The sequence below is a fragment of the Bubalus bubalis genome, chromosome 9, assembly GCF_019923935.1.
Source record: "Bubalus bubalis isolate 160015118507 breed Murrah chromosome 9, NDDB_SH_1, whole genome shotgun sequence".
NCBI lineage: Eukaryota > Metazoa > Chordata > Mammalia > Artiodactyla > Bovidae > Bubalus > Bubalus bubalis.
In genome coordinates, this window is record NC_059165.1 from 12,276,993 (window position 1) to 12,299,535 (window position 22,543).

Below are 22,543 nucleotides of genomic sequence, written 5' to 3' on the forward strand. Positions count from 1 at the left end.
CCAGTAACCACACTGCCGCCAGTGAATAAAACACTTATAAACACCCATACTCAGAGAAATATACATTGCAGAAAACAGGAGTGTAGAAGCCTACGTTGCCATGACAACAAGAACATAATTCCATTTCAAAAGGATCACCAGCTACTGTATGAAAAATAAACTTCTTTTCCAAGCAAGCTTTTAAAAATGTTGCATGCAGAATGGAAGGTATCGAACATCTTACTGTGAAAAACCTGTTACATCCTTGGTACTATCAATACCAACTGTAACAAATAGTAAAAAGCCACTTTGGTTTCTCTGGGTATTAATGTGAGTGCCAAGAACAGCATGAAACTTCCAGGTAATGTATCATTTCCTCTGCTAGGGAATAAAGTACTTTTTCCTTGAACAGTAATAGTCATGCAAGCTCAAGAGTTTCCTCAAAATAAAATGTGTTTATCTAATATATTAACCTCGTGAACAAACTTATATGCCAAAAACCTTATTGTTTTAAATATAGTCCTCAAAATTACATGATACCGATGTTGTCTGAAGCGACAACATAGTAATGGTATACATATTTTAGAATTATAAGTAACCCTACAGATTATTTAGTGCAAATTATTCATATTAAGGATTAGAAAACTGAGGCTCAGAGATGTTTAATGACTCAACCAATGTCACAGGATTGATGAAGATGACCTTGTACTATTAATATTATACACTTTTATACTACTGCACTGTGGGTACTATTTCATACTGTAGAGTATTTTCTATTAAAAAATAAAGTACTCACACTTCTGGAAATTACTTTAGAATGTTTACATAACCAATATCATAATCTCTAGGGATTTTTTTAAAACTTTGCCAAGATTATACTTCAGCATGTAGAAGTAATTTCTAATGTAATCTTTTTAACTGTAAGGAGTTTAATGAAAGAATAAATTTATCTCTTAATTATTAAAAACTTCCTTGTTCCTTATTATCTTTTAAAAACCTGATACTGTAAAACTTGATCAAGTTCTTAATACTTGTAAAAGAAATTATCTAGTGAAAAGCATCCATTATTATAAATGTAGCATTATTTTAAATGTATGGCTTTATTATTCCAATTGTAAACATTAACTGAACTACCCAACATTAAAGTCCACTTTTGGTGAATACATAGTAATACTTTTATTAAAGTACCTGAAATTAAAATTTTTTAAATTTATTTCATAATAGCAATGATATAATATTTAATGTTTAAAGTTCTTCAAGGCTATTTGAAAACAATTCACTTATCAAATTTGATAGATGTGCCACTGAAATTTCACTTACTATTCATTTTGTTAGCAAACATGTTTTTCATTGAAAATATATAAAAGTACATTTAGGTAAGCACCTCTTAAAATTAGTTTAAATTTATAATTAAGAGAAATTCTAAATAAAATATTTTTGTATATTAATACTGATTTAACATTTAAGTAACATGAAAAATAGGTCTGGGAGAAAATATTTATTGTGATATTTTCTAAACTGAAAGAATAGGGAAGCCAAGAAAAGAGTTGATAAACAAATATATCCTTTCCACCAGCTCTTTATCAACACTAATTATTTTTAAGCCTTAGCATTGTGGAACAATCAATTTAGAAATCAGATCTATTAATATTATGACCCAAGAAATCCCTCATATATTTTAGATAAAGAGAAAAATGAAAAATTATGGAGAGTGGTAAACATATGGACTGATAATGTATAAGCTTCCTATCTTTTAAGGCCACCAGAGGCTTCCTTCAGAGAAGGCAATGGCACCCCACTCCAGTACTCTTGCCTGGAAAATCCCATGGATGGAGGAGCCTGGTGGGTTGCAGTCCATGGGGTCGCGAAGTCAGACACAACTGAGAGACTTCACTTTCACTTTTCACTTTCATGCTTTGGAGAAGGAAATGGCAACCCACTCTAGTGTTCTTGCCTGGAGAATCCCAGGGACGGGGGAGCCTGATGGGCTGCCATCTGTGGGGTCGCACAGAGTCGTACACAACTGAAGCGACTTAGCAGCAGCAGCAGCAGAGGCATCCTTGGGACTTCTCAGGTGGCGCTAGTGATAATCAAGAACACGCCTGATAATGCAGGAGAGGTAAGAGACTAGGGTTCAATCCCTGAGTTGGGAGGACCTCCTGGCAAAGGGAATGACAACCTGCTCCAGTATTCTTGCCTGGAAAATTCCTGGACAGAGAAGCCTGGCATGCTGCAGTCCATGGAGTAATCACAAGAGTCAGACATGACTGAGTGCCTGGACAGCAGCAGGCCTCTTTCTGCAGTCTCTGGTTTCCTCTGTAACTGTCTACCTCTTTTATATCACAGTCCAAAACAGTCAGGTCATGAGGTGGACCAACCCCCTCCCAGATGCCCCCATCATCACACACACACACACACACACACACACACACACACACAAAATGTTGAAAAGGAGATTCAGCCTAACTGCCACTACTGGCCATTTTTTAGATCTGAATAAAAACAGATGTTATGTATTATAAACACCTACCAGTTAGCTCATCCTATAAAACACACACATCTAATTTGATGCTCATTTAATAAATGTTAAATTTAACCTTTCTTTAACTCTTTCAATTATGGCAAAGTTAGCATGTCATCAGAAAGAGATTATCATTCACACTTTATTTTCCAAAAAATAGAAGTGATGATTACTCAATGGGAGAAAATAATTCTAGGAGCAGGAAAAGATTTAGAAACTATCCCTTTCTCAAAAGGACAATCTGGTCTCCTTATTCACACAAATATCTGTGTTGAGTTACTGACAGAATGACATAAATGTGATTAAAAGTCATCAACAGAACCATCATCATCATCTGGACTAAATACCATCCATCACATTTGTCTCTGTCTCACTGTAAACATTCTTAACGCAATCATAGAAAAGTGTAAGCTTTTTGTAGTTTCTGTTTTGTTTTGATTTCAGAATAACGCTTCCTGCCCATCTAATATAGTAAGAACAATCAGTAAATATTAACATGAAAATTATAAACTCAAACTCCATTTTTAAACGTATTTCTACTTTTAATATAACCAGAAGATCACATTTCCCCACGGCCATCGCTTTCTAGAATACCACGAAGTCTACACCAGCATGGGGATTCAGGAATCCACCCATCTCTCTGCCAGTTCAGTTGCCTAGGGGAAGACATTGTTTGGTTTTCATTCATCTCTTTTCCCTCATCAGTTCTGCTCCATAACTTAACTCGAGCACATCATCACTTCTCTACAGAAAAGCAGCAGTCGTCATTGAAGATATTCGTGATGTACAAAACTGAAAACTAATGAGGTGAGAAAGATTAAGGGACTGTGAGCAACTCATCGCCTGGGCACTAAACAGGAATAAGTGAATGCAAAATGGCTCTGAAATATGCAAGACCAAACAGCTGGACTTCCTGGGTGCTATGAATTATATTTTCAAGCTTCTAAGTCCACCTCCTAAAACGAATTTCAGAATTTTTGTCATACTCTGTTCTGGATGTACCCTATAGCGTTTATACAGGTAAGGAAGGAGTGATGATGACCTCTGGTCATCCCCTTGCCAATGCTCAGCGTATTTCCAGTACCAGTTCCTTCGAGACACTGGTCAGCTCCCCTCATTTTCCTTTTCCTCCAGTAGGAATCACCACACCGGGTTAGAAGCCCTAAGAATATCTATGTCTCCTGAATGAGGAAGTTCCAGAGTTTATCTGTCAATGGGTACTCTGACTTGTATTATTTTATTTTAGTCAGTAAGAACAGGATAAAACTTTAATTCATATTTTTAGATATTTGTTGTTGCTTAGAGAAAAATGGAAACAATAAAATCCACCACCCTCAACTTTACCAAATCACTGAAAAATACCAAACCAGACTAAGTTAACAGCCACAGAACTGAAGTATAATCTACCAACATGAGTCATGAAATTTATAAATTCATTTCACATATGAAGAAAATCAAAGACTACATGAGAATATATTTGTAAAATAATACATAAGAGCTTCTGAATCAAATGAAATGGTTCTATAAGATGGCTGAATGTACTCTAACATTTAATTTGTATATAAAATAGCCATGTTTATTAGTTTCTGTATAACTTTGCAACCTGTTATGCAATAATTTTATTTCATTATATTTTCACATGGCCAACAAATATTTTACTTACTTACTCAAAGGTCTAAATAGTGTTCATAGGAACATTTGCTCAGTCATGTCTGACTCTTTGAGACCCCACAGACTGCAGCCCACCAGGCTCCTCTGTCCACGGGGATTCTCCAGGCAAGAATACTGGAGTGGATTGTCATGCCCTTCTCCAGGGGACCTTCCCAACACAGGGATGGAACCCAGGTCTCCGGCATTGCAGGAGGATTCTTTACCAACTGAGCCACCAGGGGAGCCATTGGATATACTGGAATTCCTCAAATAAACAAGCAGCACATAAAGAGTTTTGTGAGATAAAAGGATAAAGATTAATAAAATATGTACACCTGTATAGCATTTTTAATGCACTGGAAAGATGCTATGTACATGTAAATTTGAATTAATAAAATGCTACATATACTCCAGACATCTTTATGTAAAACGAAAGCATTTGATAAACAGCCCTGAAGACCACCACCCATGTATATGCCTATTAAATCATTGTGTACATGAATATTAATTATTTAGATCATTCCAAGTACCCGAGAGCCTGATTTTTAGAAAGAAAATGGACTATCACACTCAGCAAACAGATTAAAAATGACAATGACATTTCTTTTGGTTACTCTTTCCCCGTTAGTCTATTCTTGCTGGAGAAGGTACTGAAAGAAGTAAGATGAACAAGTCCTTCTCCAGAGATGTTCACTTGCTGCAGAACTGCCAGGAATATAAGTTCCACCCATCCTTTTTTTGCAGAATTTCTTTAAAAAAAAAATCTGAATAGGTTGTTTAGTTTTCATAGATACTTGGGTCCTTTTTTTTAATAAAAAATAAATAAATAAGCGAAGAGTCTTAATTCAGCCTTTGAGAAAGGCCAAAGTCATCACCCATTTTCGCATTATTAGCTTTTTCCTGTTTGACTTCTAAACACTCTCTAATTCTAAAGGGAGCCAGGGATTAAAAAAAAAAAGATAGGAAACACTGAATATTAGGGGGGGAAAAAAAGGAAAATATAAGCAAACATCCTCAAGAAGAATTGAAGAGTGGAATCTCATTATATTGCTTCTTGGCCACAAGACAGTGTCTACTCAACCTGCCAGCTATTCGTATCTGTGCTGGGTGGTTTAGTTTGCCGCCCTCCCTAACTCACGCCTTCCTCAAGCACACCTTCAGGCATTATGCAGATTAGGAAGCAGAAAGTCAAAGAGACTGAGCCTTGGCCATTGTCTTGAAATTTGATTTTCTTTTTCTGATCAAATGTCCGTTTTTTATATTTTGCACATATTGTCAAGTAAGCCTAGCACACCACCAGGAAACTATTAAGGGCTATCGAAAGAGATGCCCAAGTCTCTCTGGTGAGCACCTTATTGATGATGAATTTACAGTGATAACTCAGTGCAAAGACAAGAAAAGAAATAATGCAACTGGCAACTCAATTTTAAATATTTCAGGTGGCAATAGACTCCTATTAGCTATTTCTAGGTCTGTTTTATGTCTTCTTTAAAAATTCATCTTTAATTGGAAAACACATGGAGTGCACTTGGGGGTCCCATGGTTCTGCCTTTAGCTTCAATAGTGTTTGAACCGAACAGACCCAGGTTTTTTTTTTTTTTTTTCTGCAGCAAAAGAGAAAAGGGGGTGGGGGGCAACTATTCCAAATTTTTACCCAAGGAAGGACCTATATAAATACTTTTGTTTTCTTTTACTCTCAGAAATATAAGGCTAGTTCAAATTGAGAAAAGAATAAAGCTAAAAGATTTTTTAAAATGAGACCTGCATATAATGCTCTAGTCTTCTCCTCCCCCTTCTTTACTTTTAATCAATAATTGAAAAACCTGTAACTTGCACTTTCAACTCCCTAAGTTCTTCGGTATCTGTACAGTGTTTTCCAGCATATTATACATCGTTGCACATGTTAAATGTATTTTTTATTTAAATGTCTTCTTTTCCATTAATAGCTTAAGCCTGTAGGCCCTGCATTGTGAGGACTTACGCTATAGTGAGCAAATGAGTCCCTGAAATCAGTTTGCTATAGTGCCACAGGGAGAGAGCCAATAGAATTGAAAAACTGCGGGACTGAGGACCTCTGCTGGCGGTTTCGTGGCACGATTTTCTTAAACCACGGTAATACAAGAGGGAAGGGGAAGTTATCTACTTAATACTTAGAAACCTTTGATTGCCTTCCTAAAACTTTATTTAGTGCTTCTGCCACATTTTCAGAAATTTGAGTCTTTCATTTCCACAGTAGTTGCTTTACTTTCTGAAAAAAAAAAAATACATGGAAAGGAAGACCATTGGGTGAAAACATTAATTTTTATATTATTAATGTTCCAGAAAACTAAATTTGTTCATGTATAATGCTTCAGATTTTCTTAACATGGGAGCTGTACATAATTATATATGCATATGGAGGCATAGATATAGATAGGTAATCCTCATGATATATAGAACATGGAATTTTGTATCGAAATCTAGTAAAGTTTTTATAATTACTAAGAAAATTCTCATTTTTCCAGAAGCTAGATTTGCTTTATATTCAATATACACCTAGATAGCATTGGAAGCCAAGTTTTCATCTAAATGTTCAGAACACTTTTTTAAACTTGAAAAGGCAATTGTACTGGTTATCCATCACTCCACTTCACTGCTAATGCTGCTTACCTGTGCATTCCCTCTAGTATCAGTAATTCACAGATTACTCTAACTGAAAGAGACCTTAAAAGTCATGTAGCCCAACCCTTTGGTTTTACAAAGAAGAATCTGAGACTGGTGGAGGTCAACAGCAACCTCTGCCTGTTCTCGCCAAGTCTGGACCCAATGAACAAATAACTACCCAAGGCCTTCTCACCTTCTAGGGGAAAAATAGAAGGGGAAAGAGACAGCAGAGTCCCAGCCCTGGGACACAGTGGCCCAGTCCTGCTGTGAAGGCAGGAAGACTTAAACCACGTCTGATTTCAAGCATTCCAACTGCTAGGAAGACGTTTGCATCGAGAGAACAAGAGCAACAGTGATAACCATTACAAACATTATTGAGCACCGAAAATGTGCCAGGCAGGCACAGTTCTAAGCACCCTACATGGTATAGCTCATGTAGTCATCACATCAACCCCATGCAGTGGATAAACTTGCTAGTATAATTGAGGAAACAGAGGCACAGGGCGAGCATCACTTGACCAAGCCCACTAAGTCACATCCATGCAGTGGAGATCCAGAGCTCACATGCTTAACCCTACACTCTGAGAAAATATAGCAAGCCTCAAAATTGGACCCAAAGGGTCCACCTTGAATTTTATAGCTGGTCTGTCTGACCTTGAATCAGAAAGTGATCTTCTATAGCCCAATCCCATTAGATCCAGAATTCTGAAATTTTAAGAGCTGGGGAGAGCCTTCTTAAGCATGTAGTCTGGTGGCCCTTCATCTCTTTTGGTTTATAGACTTATTTGAAAATCTGCTAAAAGGAATAGAACTTGTTCTCTGAAAAAAATATTCACTACATAAACACACACGAAAGCACAGCAGCAGACCCATGTGCAATAAAATTTCGTGTTGTTTATGGAATCTTTGAATACTCATTTATAGACCTTAGGGGACCATAGGATTCTGATTCTGACTTAGTCCAACGTTCACAATTCATGTTTTATATGAAGTTATTGATCTCATATCTCTGTAGCCAAAACAAATATGCCAGTCTTATAAATGTCCAATCTTACAAATGTCAGTGCTGTCCAACTGTTTCACATGCCAGCACTTCTAGAAAATAATATTATGACACAGTTGTAAAGAAAGAAGCTTTCTTGTGACCAGACATGACAAGCTCCAAGAACTCAGCCTCCCCAGACCTCACCAAAGCACCCAAAGTATTAAGAAGAATCAATATCTCAATGTACCCAATTCATAACACACCAGTTGGGAGGTGCCAGCTCAGAAGCCTCCAATAGATAACAAAGTATGAACAGGCTTAGGAGACCAGTGTTTAAACTTCCTTCTCACTTCTAAATCTGCTTCAAATTCTCACCCCTGACCACTAGCCCCAACTTGGTTTAGATTTTAACCCTCACTTCCCTGATCTTCAAAATAATGGCTTGTGTGTATTGATTGCCACTCAAGACTATGGTTTTTCCAGGAGTCATGTATGGATATGAGAGTTGGACTATAAAGAAAGCTGAGCGCCAAAGAATTGAACCTTTTGAACTATGGTGTTGGAGAAGACTCTTGAGGGTCCCTTGGACTGCAAGGAGATCCAACCAGTCAATCCTAAAGGAAATCAGTCCTGAATATTCTTTGGAAGGACTGATACTGAAGCTGAAACTCCAATACTTTGACCACCTGATGTGAAGAGCTGACTCATTGGAAAAGACCCGGATGCTGGGAAAGATTGAAGGCAGGAGGAGAAGGGGACGACAGAGGATGAGATGGCTGGGTGGCATCACCGACTCAATGGGCATGAGTTTGAGTAAGCTCCGGGAGTTGGTGATGGACAGGGAGGCCTGGCGTGCTGCAGTCCCTGGGGTCACAAAGAGTCAGACATGACTGAGAGACTGAACTGAACTGAACTGATTGATTGCTGCAAAACAAATGAACCCAAATTTAGTGGCTTAAAGGAAAGTACTTGTTATCTCACTGTCTGGGTGGGTCAGAAATTCATGAGCAGCTTAGCTCTGTGGTTCTGACTTGTGGTCTTTCACAAGGCTGCAGTCAGAGTATCTGCTGGGGCGGCAGTTTCTGGGGCTACTTCCAAGCTTAATCAGAGGACTGTTGGCAAGAAGCCTCAGTCCCTCCCCACCCTCTCACGGGGGCTGCAAGAACATGTTCTCTCCGACATCAAGCAATACAAAGGGAGACAGAGAACCTCAAGTGAAAACTGCAATCTTTGTGTCACCTAATCTCAGAAGTGACACTTCTGCTGTATTTCATTGTCACCCAAACCAACTCAGGTAAGTGTGGAAAGGAAATGAACAGAGTTGTAAACACTAGGAGGTGGGGCCCTGAGGGACATGGCAGAGGCGGCCACCAGACTGGGGGTTACTGAGTGCCTACTTTGTTATGAGCACTTTAAATTTACTCAGCATTATCTCATTGCATTTTTGTGACAACAGTCTGATATAGAGATTTCCTTTTATGATTGAGACTAAACCAAGAAAGGTTAATTGCCCAAGATCATACAGGTAATCAAGCCTATCTATCTTTAATGATTCACATTCTTTTCAATACATTTTTATGCTGTGCTTTGCCTTCTGAACCTCAATTTTTCTGGACCCCAGTTCTCAGGTATAAAGCCCCTCCCACTCTTCCCAGTTCTGACCCGTTATCCTATTTGGATGTGAGAGTTGGACCATAAACAAAGCTGAGCACCAAAGAATTGATGCTTTTGAACTGTGGTGTTGGAGAAGACTCTTGAGAGTCCCTTGGACTGCAAGGAGATCAAGTCAGTCAATCCTAAAGGAAACCAGTCCTGAATATTCACTGGAAGGACTGGTGCTGAAGCTGAAGCTCCAATACTTTGGCCACCTGATGCAAAGAACTGACTCATTGGAAAAGACCCTGATGCTTGGAAAGATTGAAGGCAGGAGAAGAAGGGGATGACAGAGGATGAGATGGGTGGATGGCATCACTGACTCAGTGGATTTGAGTTTGAGTAGGCTCTGGGGGGGTTGGTGATGGACAGGGAAGCCTGGCATGCTGCAGTCCATGGGTTGCAAAGTTGGACACAACTGAGCAACTGAACTGAACTGATCCTATTTGCCCACTTTTGCTGCCAATCCATACTCTGTGATTACATAAATCAACAGCACTTCCTAAGGACATATTTAATTCCATCTTCTCAGTAATCATGTGAGATAATGTAAGGCATTAAGTATTAAAATATAATCATAAATTTATTAATGAAAATGAAGCTGCTCAGTCATGTCCGACTCTTTGCGACCCCATGGACTGTAGCCTCCTAGGCTCCTCTCTCCATGGGATTTTCAAGGCAAGAATGCTGGAGTGGGTTGCCATTTCCTTCTCCAGGGGATCTTCCCAACCCAGGGATCGAACCCAGGTCTCCTGCATTTATTAATAGCTATTGTTAAAAGACAGAGAGAGAAAAGAGTAAAGATGTTGCAGAATAAATTTGAGACACATAATTGTTTCATTTGCAGTGATTAACAAATTTATTCCACTCTCAGAAAACACAGGCTGAAAATTTGAAGGAGAATGAAGCAAAGTGGAGGTGCCCTTGTTTGATTCTCACATGTTTCCTAAAGGCTAACTGAAGATTCTGTTGATTAAAATGGATACACAACAAATTGCAAGATAAAGTGGGTCTATAGAATGTTAACTGGCCAGGCAGGTTTTCATATGAAGAAAGCAAGAGGCAAATATGAAAAATTGTCTTGTTTTCTGACACTTTATCAACTACACTAAATAGTTCTTATTAAACCAGATTGGTGGGTATTTAGTAATTAAAGAAATCCACCCCAATACCAACTTATTCAGGTATTAACATCCCAGGATATCAATTGATCGATATGATATGAGCCAAATAAATAAGTTGAATCAAGTTTCCTGTCACACGAAAAAGAGCCTTAATAATAGTACTTCTTGAGTTACTTCAAATCTGAAGTTACCTCTCTCTTGTCATTCTGAATAGGCAGTGGTAAAAATGTGTTGGAAAGACATTGTACACATATGTATGTGCATTTATGCATGTGTGTGTGAGTACATGCCTACTTACGTGAATGTCATTCTATGATTGATAATGAAAATCACACTTTTCCATCTATTTGTGATAGAAAGTGAAAGTCGCTCAGTCGTGTCTGATTCTTTGCTACCCCTTGGACTATACAGTCCATGGAATTCTCCAGGCCAGAATACTGGAGTGGGTAGCCTTTCCCTTCTCCAGGGGAGCTTCCCAACCCAGGGACTGAACCCAGGTCTCCCACATTGCAGGTGGATTCTTTACCAGCTGAGCCACAAGGGAAGCCCATTGTTCTAAGTCTTTCTCTCTAAAGTCATGCATTTGTAGATATGCTTTTCCATTTTGTCTGAAGGGAATGCAGTCATAATCTTCCCCAACTTACAAATGAAACAAAACCAACAACCGAAAAAAAAAAATTGCTGCAGCTTGGAGAGAAGGTGTAAAATACAGAAAAACCAAGACTGAACCTATTCCTCCCAGCTCTGATTCTAACACTCTATCCTCTACATGAGACCAGCGAGTCATAATTAGAGAAAATTATTGGAGAAAGAAGAGCTTATGATATCAAAGTAAGGAATAATATCTCTTCAATGGGTATCTAACATTAGAGAGAGCCCTTTCACATATATCATAGCAGTATCAGCTCATTTAATGAAAAGAGTGGAAATAGAGTAGAGGGATACTGTGATTAAAAAAGAAATAAAAATTTTCTTCTTCCTTCTCTCCTGTTTTGGTACCACCCTGCAATGTTCAGCTATGATAACAAGTGCCTGCCCAAAGTCTTCAGTAGAACTTCAGCCCCTGATGAATTGAATCAGTACAGCCAAATCCAAAGTCCATTACTCTACAGTTCTGCTAGTGCCATTCTAAGGCTCCAAGTATTTCATGACAGAGACAAAATTTATTCTCAAGTTCATCCATTCTTAAAAAGCACCATTGTACATGTCGGGCTTCTTTATTGTGAGATACCTAACTTTATCTTACAAAAGACTAAAGAAATTCACTAAGAAAGCTCAACTCTAGAAAGGATTAATTCAAGTAGTGATATCATAGAGGACCCTGTTAGATGTTTCCTAAGACAGAGAGAAATAAAATGATCTACTGGGAATTCAATTTTGAAGAGTGAACAACTTAAGGACAAAATTTACCATCATACTTTTTGGATTCTAAGACATTTTTTAGCACTAGTAAAAACCATAATGCATCATATTGTTGGCATTACTGGGGTTTTTAAAAATAGGTTGTTACTTAGCAAATGGTGTGGTTTATAACCCATGACAAAGGCAAATCAAGGAAAAATGACATCTACAGATGAACATTAATGAATGTTTTAGAAATATGTGTCCAAAGAGACTTTGGAAAAAACATAAGTCTTTGAAAGTGTTAGGCATCATAACTAAGTAAACCCGTTATCTAATAACTTGCACTGTCCTCTATTTGAATAAAAACCTGTTTACAGGGGCAGGTGTCCTATGAGAATCTCAAAAGTGGAGGATGAGGGAGGATGGATGTGTAAGTTCACCTCCAGTTGCTACAGAGGACAAGTCTCTTATCACCAGGCAAGTGCAGCCCATGTACAAGGAGGGCAGTGGGACTAACGCCCTCAGATAAGGTCTCTTGTTCTGAGCCCAAAATGTATTCAGTTCAGTTCAGTTCAGTTCAGTCGCTCAGTCATGTCTGACTCTTTGCGACCCCATGACCCGCAGCACGCCAGGCCTCCTTGTCCATCACCAACTCCCGGAGTTCACTCAAACTCATGTCCATCGAGTCAGTGATGCCATCCAGCCATCTCATCCTCTGTCATCGCCTTCTTTTTTTTAATATAAATTTATTTATTTTAATTGGAGGCTAATTACTTTATAATATTGTATTGGTTTTGTCATACATCAACATGAACCCGCCCTCAATCTTTCCCAGCATCAGGGTCTTTTCAAATGAGTCAGCTCTTCGCATCAGGTGGCCAAAGTATTGGGGTTTCAGCTTCAACATCAGTCCTTCCAATGAACACTCAGGACTGATCTCCTTTAGGATGGACTGGTTGGATCTCCTTGCAGTCCAGGGAACTCTCAAGAGTCTTCTCCAACACCACAGGTCAAATGCATCAATTCTTCAGTGCTCAGCTTTCTTCATAGTCCAACTCTCACATCAATACATGACCAAAATGTATTAGTCAGACATATTTCAATCGTAAGTCAAAGAAACCCACTCAAGCAGACTTAAGTAGGAGAGGGATCTTGGCTGAAACACTTAAAGTTGGACCTGGTCTCAGGCAGTTCGGGGATTCAAACACTGCCTTGTGTTCATCCTTGCTTAGCCCCTGTTTCGTTTTGTTGTTTGTTTGTTTTAATGGGCGAATAACCACTTACAATATTGTGTTGGCTTCTGCCATACATCAACATGAATCAGCCATAGGTATACATATGTCCCCTCCCTCCTGAACCTCCCTTCCACCATCCCACCCCTCTAAGTGGTCACAGAGCACTGAGTTTGAGCTCCCTGCACCATACAGCAAATTCCCACTCTCTATTTTACATGCATTTGAGTCAGTTCTAATGAGGTGGATGAACCTAGAGCCCACTATACAGAGTGAAGTAAGTCAGAAAGAGAAGAACAAACATCATATATTAACGTATATGGATGGAATCTAGAAAGATGGTGCTGGCGAATCTATCTGCGGGGTGATGGAGACGCAGACATAGAGAACAGACTTGTGGGTGTGGTGGGGGAAGGGAAGGAGGGGGTGAATTGGGAGAGCAGCACTGAAACGTATGCATCACCATATGTGAAACAGTCCCTGCTTTAGACACCGCCCCCCATCAGTCTCCCAGATCCACATTTCTCTGTCCATCAACTTCATCCCTCCTCGCTGAGGCAGAGGACAGAGGGACATAGTCAACACAACCCAAGAGGGAAAAGAAAGCTCTTTTTTCTCAGAGACGATATTGCCCCGGCTTGTGCTATTAGGCTCACTCTTGAGTCAAACACTACAGCTGAGGGGATGGGACATTAAGTTTCCACTCTAAGTCCCAGGCCCACCCATATGACCAGGCTAGAGAGACCTTGTCACTGGTGGTCCCTACTGAGCTACAGGGGATGAGGAAAGGCCATTCCCAAGTCGGGGGAAAAGGCAAAGAAAACAACAAATATCCAACACATACGTTCACTATGCAAACTTATATACACAAAGTCTGTTTCCCACATAGACTTTCCCACCAGGGTACCAATGCGATACTCACTGGAGGAGTATTTCCACATACTTGCAATTACAGTTCTCAATATCTGGCTGACATTTCAGAACTCTTCAGTATTTGATCAGTTTGAGTCCATCCCCTGAGCTTAATGAATCAATAACTAAACAGGCTGCCAATCTAAAAGATGACTGAGTAAATTAGAAAAATGTCCTCCTCCCTCAAGACACTTTAATGCCATCTACCAAAAACTGGTTACAGTGACATGTATCATGTCAACTGATGGAAATAGCACCCCATGGAGTTGTATAATGCAAAACTGGCACAACCGAGAACTGTAGCCCTGACCAGGAGCTAGAGACATGTACTCCTGCCCTGGCACTGTTGCTCTGGAAGATGCTAGGTACTCCCTAACCTAACCTTTGTACATCTCCAAATTCAGGCTCACCAACATCAACAGATGTCTGAGAAGTACCCACTTTGTACACATGGCTGAACAAGAAAAGAAAATCTTTGCTCCAAATCAAATTTTCTCCATCTGATTGAAAAATAAAACACAAGGATCCTCAAGTTCTTTGAAGGGATAGAGTAACATTTTGAGCATTGAAAAAGGCTAAATGGTAAGAACTACCAGCCTTAAAATAATTTTACAACTGTCTAAAATTTTCTTATTAAAGTTCCATTGTATTCTCTTGAGAAATCCTTCATAAGACAAATGTTATTTAATTAGGAGCACTGTACATCAATTCATGTGATGAAATAATCATATACAATGAGTTTCACAGAAATTTTCATATCCCATTAAATCTTGCAGGTACTTGAAAAGTATCTTGGAAGCTTGCTAGCAGGTGTCTGGGCAAATCTTTACTTCCCTCACATGCCTTCTTTTACAGTTATCTCATGACCCTGTCAGTTTTACACATTGACATTTTGTTTGAATAAAGGGTTTTATCGTTTTTTAAAAGTTTGAAAGTCAATGCATTAATTGATATAATTTCTCTCTTGCCATGTACATGCTGAGTAAATGTTACCCTAAGACAAGCGGAAAGAGTCACAGGGGCAAGGGCATTGGGGAAAAAAAAAAAAAAAAAACGAAACCCAAGGAAAATGTGAAATTCATCAATTCTGTCATTAGAGGGAGTGCAAGGCAAGCATGGAACTCAGATTCCAAGCACTTATGGAAAATAGAAAAAAAAAATGAGTAGACAATTCCAATGAGATGAGTCGATAAAAGAGCTTCCCTTCCCATCTGCAAAACTTGGTGTTTGTTGTATGCTGGGGCTGGCCCTGATTAGGGTATAACATTTACTCAGCATGTACCTGCCAAGAGAGCAATTATAATATCAATTAATGCATTGACTTTCAAACTTTTAAAAACAATAAAACCCTTTATTCAAACAAACTATATTCAGCATAAATCTTGGAGATTATCAAGTACAATACATTTGACAGAGACTTTATGAAGCTAGGAAAGATACAACTGTACCAGCAAGAAGTATACAAAGTGTATAAACTTAAGCACACGGGATTTTTTGGGCAGTAAAATTCTGTATAATTCTCTAGTTGGGGATACATGTCATTATACATTTATCCAAACCCATAGAATGTAACCAGCAAAAGTGAACTCTATTGTAAACTATGGACTTTGGGTGATAATAATTTGGTCATTTAGGTTCATCAGTTGTAACAAATGCACCACTCTGGTGGGGGAATATTGATGATGGAAAAAGCTATGCATGTGTCAGGGCAAGGAATATGTGAGAAATCTTGGTACCTTCTCCTTAATTTTACTGTGAACCTAAAACTGCTCCAAAAAATAAAATCTACTTTAAAAATTTGTGTTAGTTGCTCAGTCGTGTGTCTGGCTTTGCAACCCATGGACTGTAGCCTGCCACACTTCTCTGTCCATGGGATTCTCCAGGCAAGAATACTGGAGAGGGTTGCCATGCCCTCCTCCAGGGGATCTCCCTGAGGATCAAACCCAGGTCTCCCACACTGCAGGCAGACTCTATGGTTTGAGCCACCAGGGAAGCTTCTCAGTAAATTCAGTACCATACACAGATTATAAATTTGCTATTTGACCTAGAGACCTATGAATGACTCACTCTTAACTATTTCTCCTTCATTAAAATTGAGAACAGATCTTCATCAGGAGAGCTGGCAAGGTAATACAATGCAATCAATTACCTAAAAAATGCAAATATCCATCACACAAATGAGAAAATCAGCCTCAGAAAGTTGTGATTTTCCCAAAGTTATGCCAACTGTATGTTGGATCAGCTCTTTTGTTCTTAGATAGATGTCAGAATTGGATTCTTTTTTTTTTTTTTTTAATTTTTTTTTTTTAATTTTATTTTATTTTTAAACTTTATATAACTGTATTAGTTTTGCCAAATATCAAAATGAATCCGCCACAGGTATACATGTGTTCCCCATCCTGAACCCTTCTCCCTCCTCCCTCCCCATTCCATCCCTCAGAATTGGATTCTTATTCCACTGCATCAGAGGGAAAAAGACACGAAAAAAAAAGCCAAGCCTGGGTTGATTCTTTGTAAATTTGGTAACAGAGAGGGTGGATGCCCTTCTTCCAAGGCAAATCCCTTACATCTTTATTTTAGATCCTATCCCTTCCTACTTCCCAGGAATTATAGTTAATCAATGATATCCTATTCTCATTTGTCTTCAATATCTTCCTTTTGTCCTGGATTTTTTTTCCTCCAATATATATGTGACTATCCCAAATCTCTCAAATCTCAAACAAATTAACCAAACTTTTCTTGACCCTATGCCCTACTTAGACTGTATTCTATCCTTCTCTACTCAGACTTCTCAAGTTCAGTTCAGTTCAGTCCAGTTCAGTCGCTCAGTCGTGTCCAATCCTTTGTGACCCCATGAATTGCAGCACGCCAGGACTCCCTGTCCATCACCAATTCCTGGAGTTCACTCAAACTCATGTCCATTGAGTCTGTGATGCCATCCAGCCATCTCATCTTCTGCCATCCCCTTCTCCTCCTGCCCCCATTCCCTCCCAGCATCAGAGTCTTTTCCAATGAGTCAACTCTTCACATGAGGTGGCCAAAGTATTGGAGTTTCAGCTTTAGCATCAGTCCTTCCAAAGAACACCCAGGACTGATCTCCTTTAGTATGGACTGGTTGGATCTCCTTGCAGTCCAAGGGACTCTCAAGAGTCTTCTCCAACACCACAGTTCAAAAGCATCAATTCTTCTGCGCTCAGCCTTCTTCACAGTCCAACTCTCACATCCATACATGACCACTGGAAAAACCATAGCCTTGACTAGACGGACTTTTGTTGGCAAAGTAATGTCTCTGTTTTTGAATATGCTATCTAGGTTGGGCATAAATTTCCTTCCAAGGAGTAAGCATCTTTTAATTTCATGGCTGCAATCAACATCTGCAGTGATTTTGGAGCCCCAAAACATAAAGTCTGACACTGTTTCCACTGTTTCCCCATCTATTTCCCATGAAGTGATGGGATTGGATGCCACGATCTTTGTTTTCTGAATGTTGAGTTTTAAGCCAACTTTTTCACTCTCCTCTTTCACTTTCATCAAGAGGTTCATTAGTTCCACATCATTAGTTCCTCTTCACTTTCTGCCATAAGGGTGGTGTCATCAGACTTCTCACAGACGGTCTCTAATAATTCACTTTATGACCTCTTTTTTTATCCTTTACCCTAAGCCACTGTACCTTCTACTCCTTCCATGCAATTTTAATTATTACCAATTTAACCAGTGACATTTTTATTAATAATCCAAATGGGAATTTCTCAGTTATGAATTACTGGACATCTTAGCTGCATTTTACAAAATTGATTGCTACCATTTTCTTGGCACTCTTTCCTTCCTTGGCTTTTGGGTTGGGGAAGAATGGAATGAAAGAGGAACAGAAAGCCTTCAAGACAAAAACAACAATGTATGTAAAGACTTTAAGGCACAAGGGAAGTCATCCAAAGAACTAAAGGGCAGTCATTGTGATTGGAATATGTTAGTGAGAGGAAGCATAGCTGAAGATGAGCTATGGACAGAAGCTATGATCATGCAGGTCATTTTTAAAATTTTAGATTTTATCCTAAAAAGAAAGACTAAAGGATATGATAGAAGTATATGATCTAATTTGTTCTTTAACCACCCTGGCTATACTCAAGAGAAAACATTGGCAGGATAGATTTGTAGACAGGTCACAGAGGAGGCATGGGCTTCCCTGATAGCTTAGTTGGTAAAGAATCTGCCTGCAATGCAGCAGACTCCAGTTTGATTCTTGGGTCAGGAAGATCTGCTGGAGAGGGATAGGCTACCTACTCCAGTATTCTTGGGCTTCTCTTGTGGCTCAGCTGGTGAAGAATCTGCCTGCAATGTGGAGACCTGGGTTTGATCTCTGGGTTGGAAAGATCCCCTGGAGAAGGGAAAGGCTACCCGCTCCAGTATTCTGACCTGGAGAATTCCATGGACTGTATGGTCCATGGGGTCACCAAAAGTCGGACACAAGTAAGCGACTTTCACTTTCATGGAGGAGGCTAATCTTTCATATGAAAGAGGATGATGATTCAAAGTGGACTTGTGGTTGTAAAGCTGTAGAGAAATAACTAGATGCCACTTTATTCTAGTTTTAATGTGACTTTTTTGACCACTCCGTTTTTTCCATGACTCCTAATTTACCACTCCTAAAATATTGATGTCATCCAAAATGGAGCTTGTCTACACCTGAACTTTTTCATTTCCTTATTCACTATTGTTTCTAAATCAGTATCACCTACATAGCTTCCAAAATAAAATGTCCAGACTCAGTTTCTTGTAACATTTGGCATATGTGGTGGCCATGAGATCATGCCTCTCAGATCTCTGACCGCAAGGAGTATACCTTCCTTAGTTCACCGAGGGCCCTGGCGGCTTCTCACGGAAGCTGTCACATTTGTATTGAGGCCATGCTGAAGGCCAAGCATTTCCCTAACTCATTAATTTCTTCTACATTTAACCCTATTGTGGCGTCTGTTTCTTTGGCAACCCAAACTAATCCTAGCAGTACCAATAGTAACCTAGATAAAGACAGTAAGATAAAGATTTGGATAGTTGTCTCCTACCTGGCAGTTGAATTGGATGCCATCCAGGTTAGCAGGGGGTCACAGTTCGTTGTTGACACAAGGTCTAGGCAGGTCATTCCAGTGGCTATTCTCTTGCTGTCTGCACATGTCCTGCTCGACCAATCCCTGCTGCACTCACATGACTATCCAGTTCACTTAACTACAGAGCTTAATCAATAACAACCTACATGCTTGCCCATTCCCCAGCCTCTGGTTTCCCTGGTAACTGGTGAGCCAACCTGAGGTCAGTTCCCCCTAGAAATGGTAGCCTCTTTGTCCCCCAAGTAATGAAGATAGCTGCCATGTCCTGCCTGCCATTGGCTATATGCATGGTGGGATGTCTCTCCAGGAGGACTGTTTGTTTTGGACTTGCAAGATTCCATTTCTAGTAAATCACTGATGTCTCTGTACTGTGTCTGAGCTCTTTCTTCAGTCCTGAGGTGGGCAGTTATAAGGCTTCCAGGCCTGGTGGGGTACAGCCCAATACACAAAGTGACAACATAAATGTTAAAACTTCAATAATAGTAATGTGGGGAAATACCCCAGAGGAGGAGAATGCTATGCTATGTGCAATGATGGGCATTCTAAAAAACCAACCCTAATCCCTGCTAAGTTTTTTGACACACTACAGAAGAATAATGAGAGACTGAGGGCTGTTAATGGTTAAAAGGGAAAGCACTATGTCCTCTCTAATAACCCACAGGAGGCTCTTTTCTCAGATAGAGGAAGGGCAGACATAATTGAACAATAAGCTGAAGACCTAATTGTTAAAACCAAGAGATGTTTGAGTGCTCAGACAAAGCAGGAATGTTATGTAAAAGTCAAGTTCCTGGTGGGGAAATGTGGGACACTTAAGATAGGACCATCTGAATGGATGCCCCTGAGGCTGCTGTCCCTGAAACCTACGGATTTACATAAATGATCAACAGTCTGTAGAGACCCCTCCCTCATAAAGCATTACCTGCTCCTCAGAAACCTTCTGTTTGATCCACCAGACTGAGAACCACAAGAGTTAAAGCTGAGCAGAACTTGACTGGAAACATAATGGATCCATTAAAAGACAAAAATAAACAATATACCTAAAGAGTAGCAAGAAATAGTATTTACCAGCAGGAGCTAAGGGCAAATTCCTAAGACCGATTTAAGAATACTTGATCAAGTAGAAGAGAAGGTAAAACCGGACAAGAAAGAATTCATTGATTTGGGGATGTTTCTTTGGACACAGAATTTAGCATCTTAGCAATGTCTCCAGGGAATGGCCAGTTCACTGCCGGTATGGCTTGTAGAGGCCTGATAAAAATAATGGCCACTGTCAAGCAAGTGGAAATGTCTGACTTGTCCTAAAGGAGAACAGAGAAAGAAATAGGCTTGGAGAAGTGGAAAAATATGTGAGGCCAGAAAAACTCGCACAGAACTATGCTCCATGGGAGGGCTCAGGGTACACTCACCAAGGCCATCAGAACTGTGCTGGTGATAAGGGCACTCCCTCGGCAGACCAGGTATGGTGGTAAGGAAGCCATTCACATAACTGGGCTAGTTAATCTCTTGGGAGATGGTGGGATTCTGATGTAATTGAAGGCAGATGTTATGATGCTCAATGGCCAAACCCAGGAGGCTACGATTATCATGAGGATCGGCAAGGTCAGAGGGGCAACCAAGGTCACTGGACCTTCAGAGAATTGAGACAGTTAAGAGCGAATGGTGCCCAACCTGCAAAATTGATAGCCAGCCCGCCAACATGCTGCCTTCCGGCCGTCACTGGGGGATGGGAGGTAAGCAAGAATGGAGGAGCAGGACTCTACACTAAAAGTGATGGCTGTAATAAAAAGCCACAATCCTTTGCTCATTTTCCAGACCTGAGCTACTTTCCAGATCCAGAATAGGAAGCCAATGGCTTAGAAGGTGGCCAAGGACCGAGGAAGAAGACCCTGCCTTACACACTGTGATGACCTTCTCAGCCCTTCCCCTAAAGGGATATAGAGCCTTTTAGTGGGTGGGTGAAAGTACTGGAGAAGAAAAAACACTTGCTGATGACTTAAGAGAAGGCAAGCTAGTAACAAGGCTAGAAGTGCTAAGGAAGGTTTTAAGGAAAAAGTACACTGACTCAGTAGGACTAAATCGCATCTACTATTTGTCATTTTGGGCTTCCCTGGTGGCTCAGACAGTAAAAAATTTGCCTGCAATGCCAGAGGCCCAGGTTTGACCTCTGGGTCAGGAAGATCCCCTAGAGAAGGGAATGGCAACCCGCTCCAGTATTCTTGCCTGGAGAATCCCATGGACAGAGGAGTCTGGCGGGCTACAGCCCATGGGGTCACAAAGAGTCAGACATGACTGAGCATGCACATCACCATCATCATATAACCCATGGATCAAAGAATACATCAAAAGAAAAGTAATAGGGACTCCCCTGGTGGTCCAGTGGTTAAGACTTAACTTTTCAATGCAGGGGGTGTGAGTTCGATCCCTGGTCGAGGAGCTAAGATCCTACATACTTAGTGGCCAAGAAACCAAAACACACAAAAAAAGAAACAATGTTATAACAAATCCAATTTAAAAATGGTCCATATTAAAAAAAAATCTTTAAAAAATGAGAAATAATAAAAATGAAAATATAACATATCAAAATTATGAGATACAGCTATTGCCTATATAAATTTTCCCTTTGTCTCCATATGTGATCATTTTATTTATGTGTATTTATTTAGCATCTAGAATATAAGCTCTATGAAGCAACAATTTCATTTTTTTCTCCACTGCACATGTAGTCCCTAGCATAATGCCCAGTCCCAAGTAAAGAAATATAGGTACATGAGGGCTTCCCAGGTGGCGCTAATGGTAAAGAACCCGCCTGCCAATGCAGGAGACATAAGAGACGTGCTTTGATCCCTGGGTCGGGAAGATCCCTGGAGGGCATGGCAGCCCACTCCAGTATTCTTGCCTGGACAATCCCATGGACAGAGGGGCCTGGTGAGCTATGGTTCATAGGTTGCAGAGTCGGACACAATCAAAGCAATTTACCAGGCATGTGCATGTATCATTAAAGGGTAATAAAATACTCAAAGTCATTTAAAGAAATTGAACAAGCTGACTTTTTATATATATAATTTTTTCAAAAAGGAAATTCTTAAAGTGAAAGTAAAGTCACTCAGTTGTGTCCGACTCTTTACGACCCCATGGACTGTAGCCTACTAGGCTCCTCCATCCATGGGATTCTCCAGGCAAGAATACTGGAGTGGGCTGCCATTTCCTTCTCCAGGAGATCTTCCCAACCCAGAGATTGAACCTGGGTCTCCCACATTGCAGGCAGATGCTTTACCCTCTGAGCCACCAGGGAAGCCCTTAAATATACACCAAAATTCTTATAAACACCAGGGAAATTCTTAAATATACACCAAAAAAGAGAAAATAGTATAATGAACTTATCTGTGTGTGTGTTGTGT

General features: G+C 39.9%; 1 long non-coding RNA gene across 2 annotated transcripts in view; it reads right to left on the reverse strand.

The window, feature by feature from the left end:
• The window catches only part of LOC123466139, a 61,430-nt gene extending 40,565 nt beyond the window's left edge, over nt 1–20,865 (reverse strand). For both annotated transcript variants that reach the window (XR_006641365.1, XR_006641367.1), the window contains exon 1: nt 20,552–20,865. This is a non-coding gene — a long non-coding RNA (uncharacterized LOC123466139). The remainder of the gene's footprint in view (nt 1–20,551) is intronic.
• Between the last annotated feature and the right edge of the window lie 1,678 nt (nt 20,866–22,543).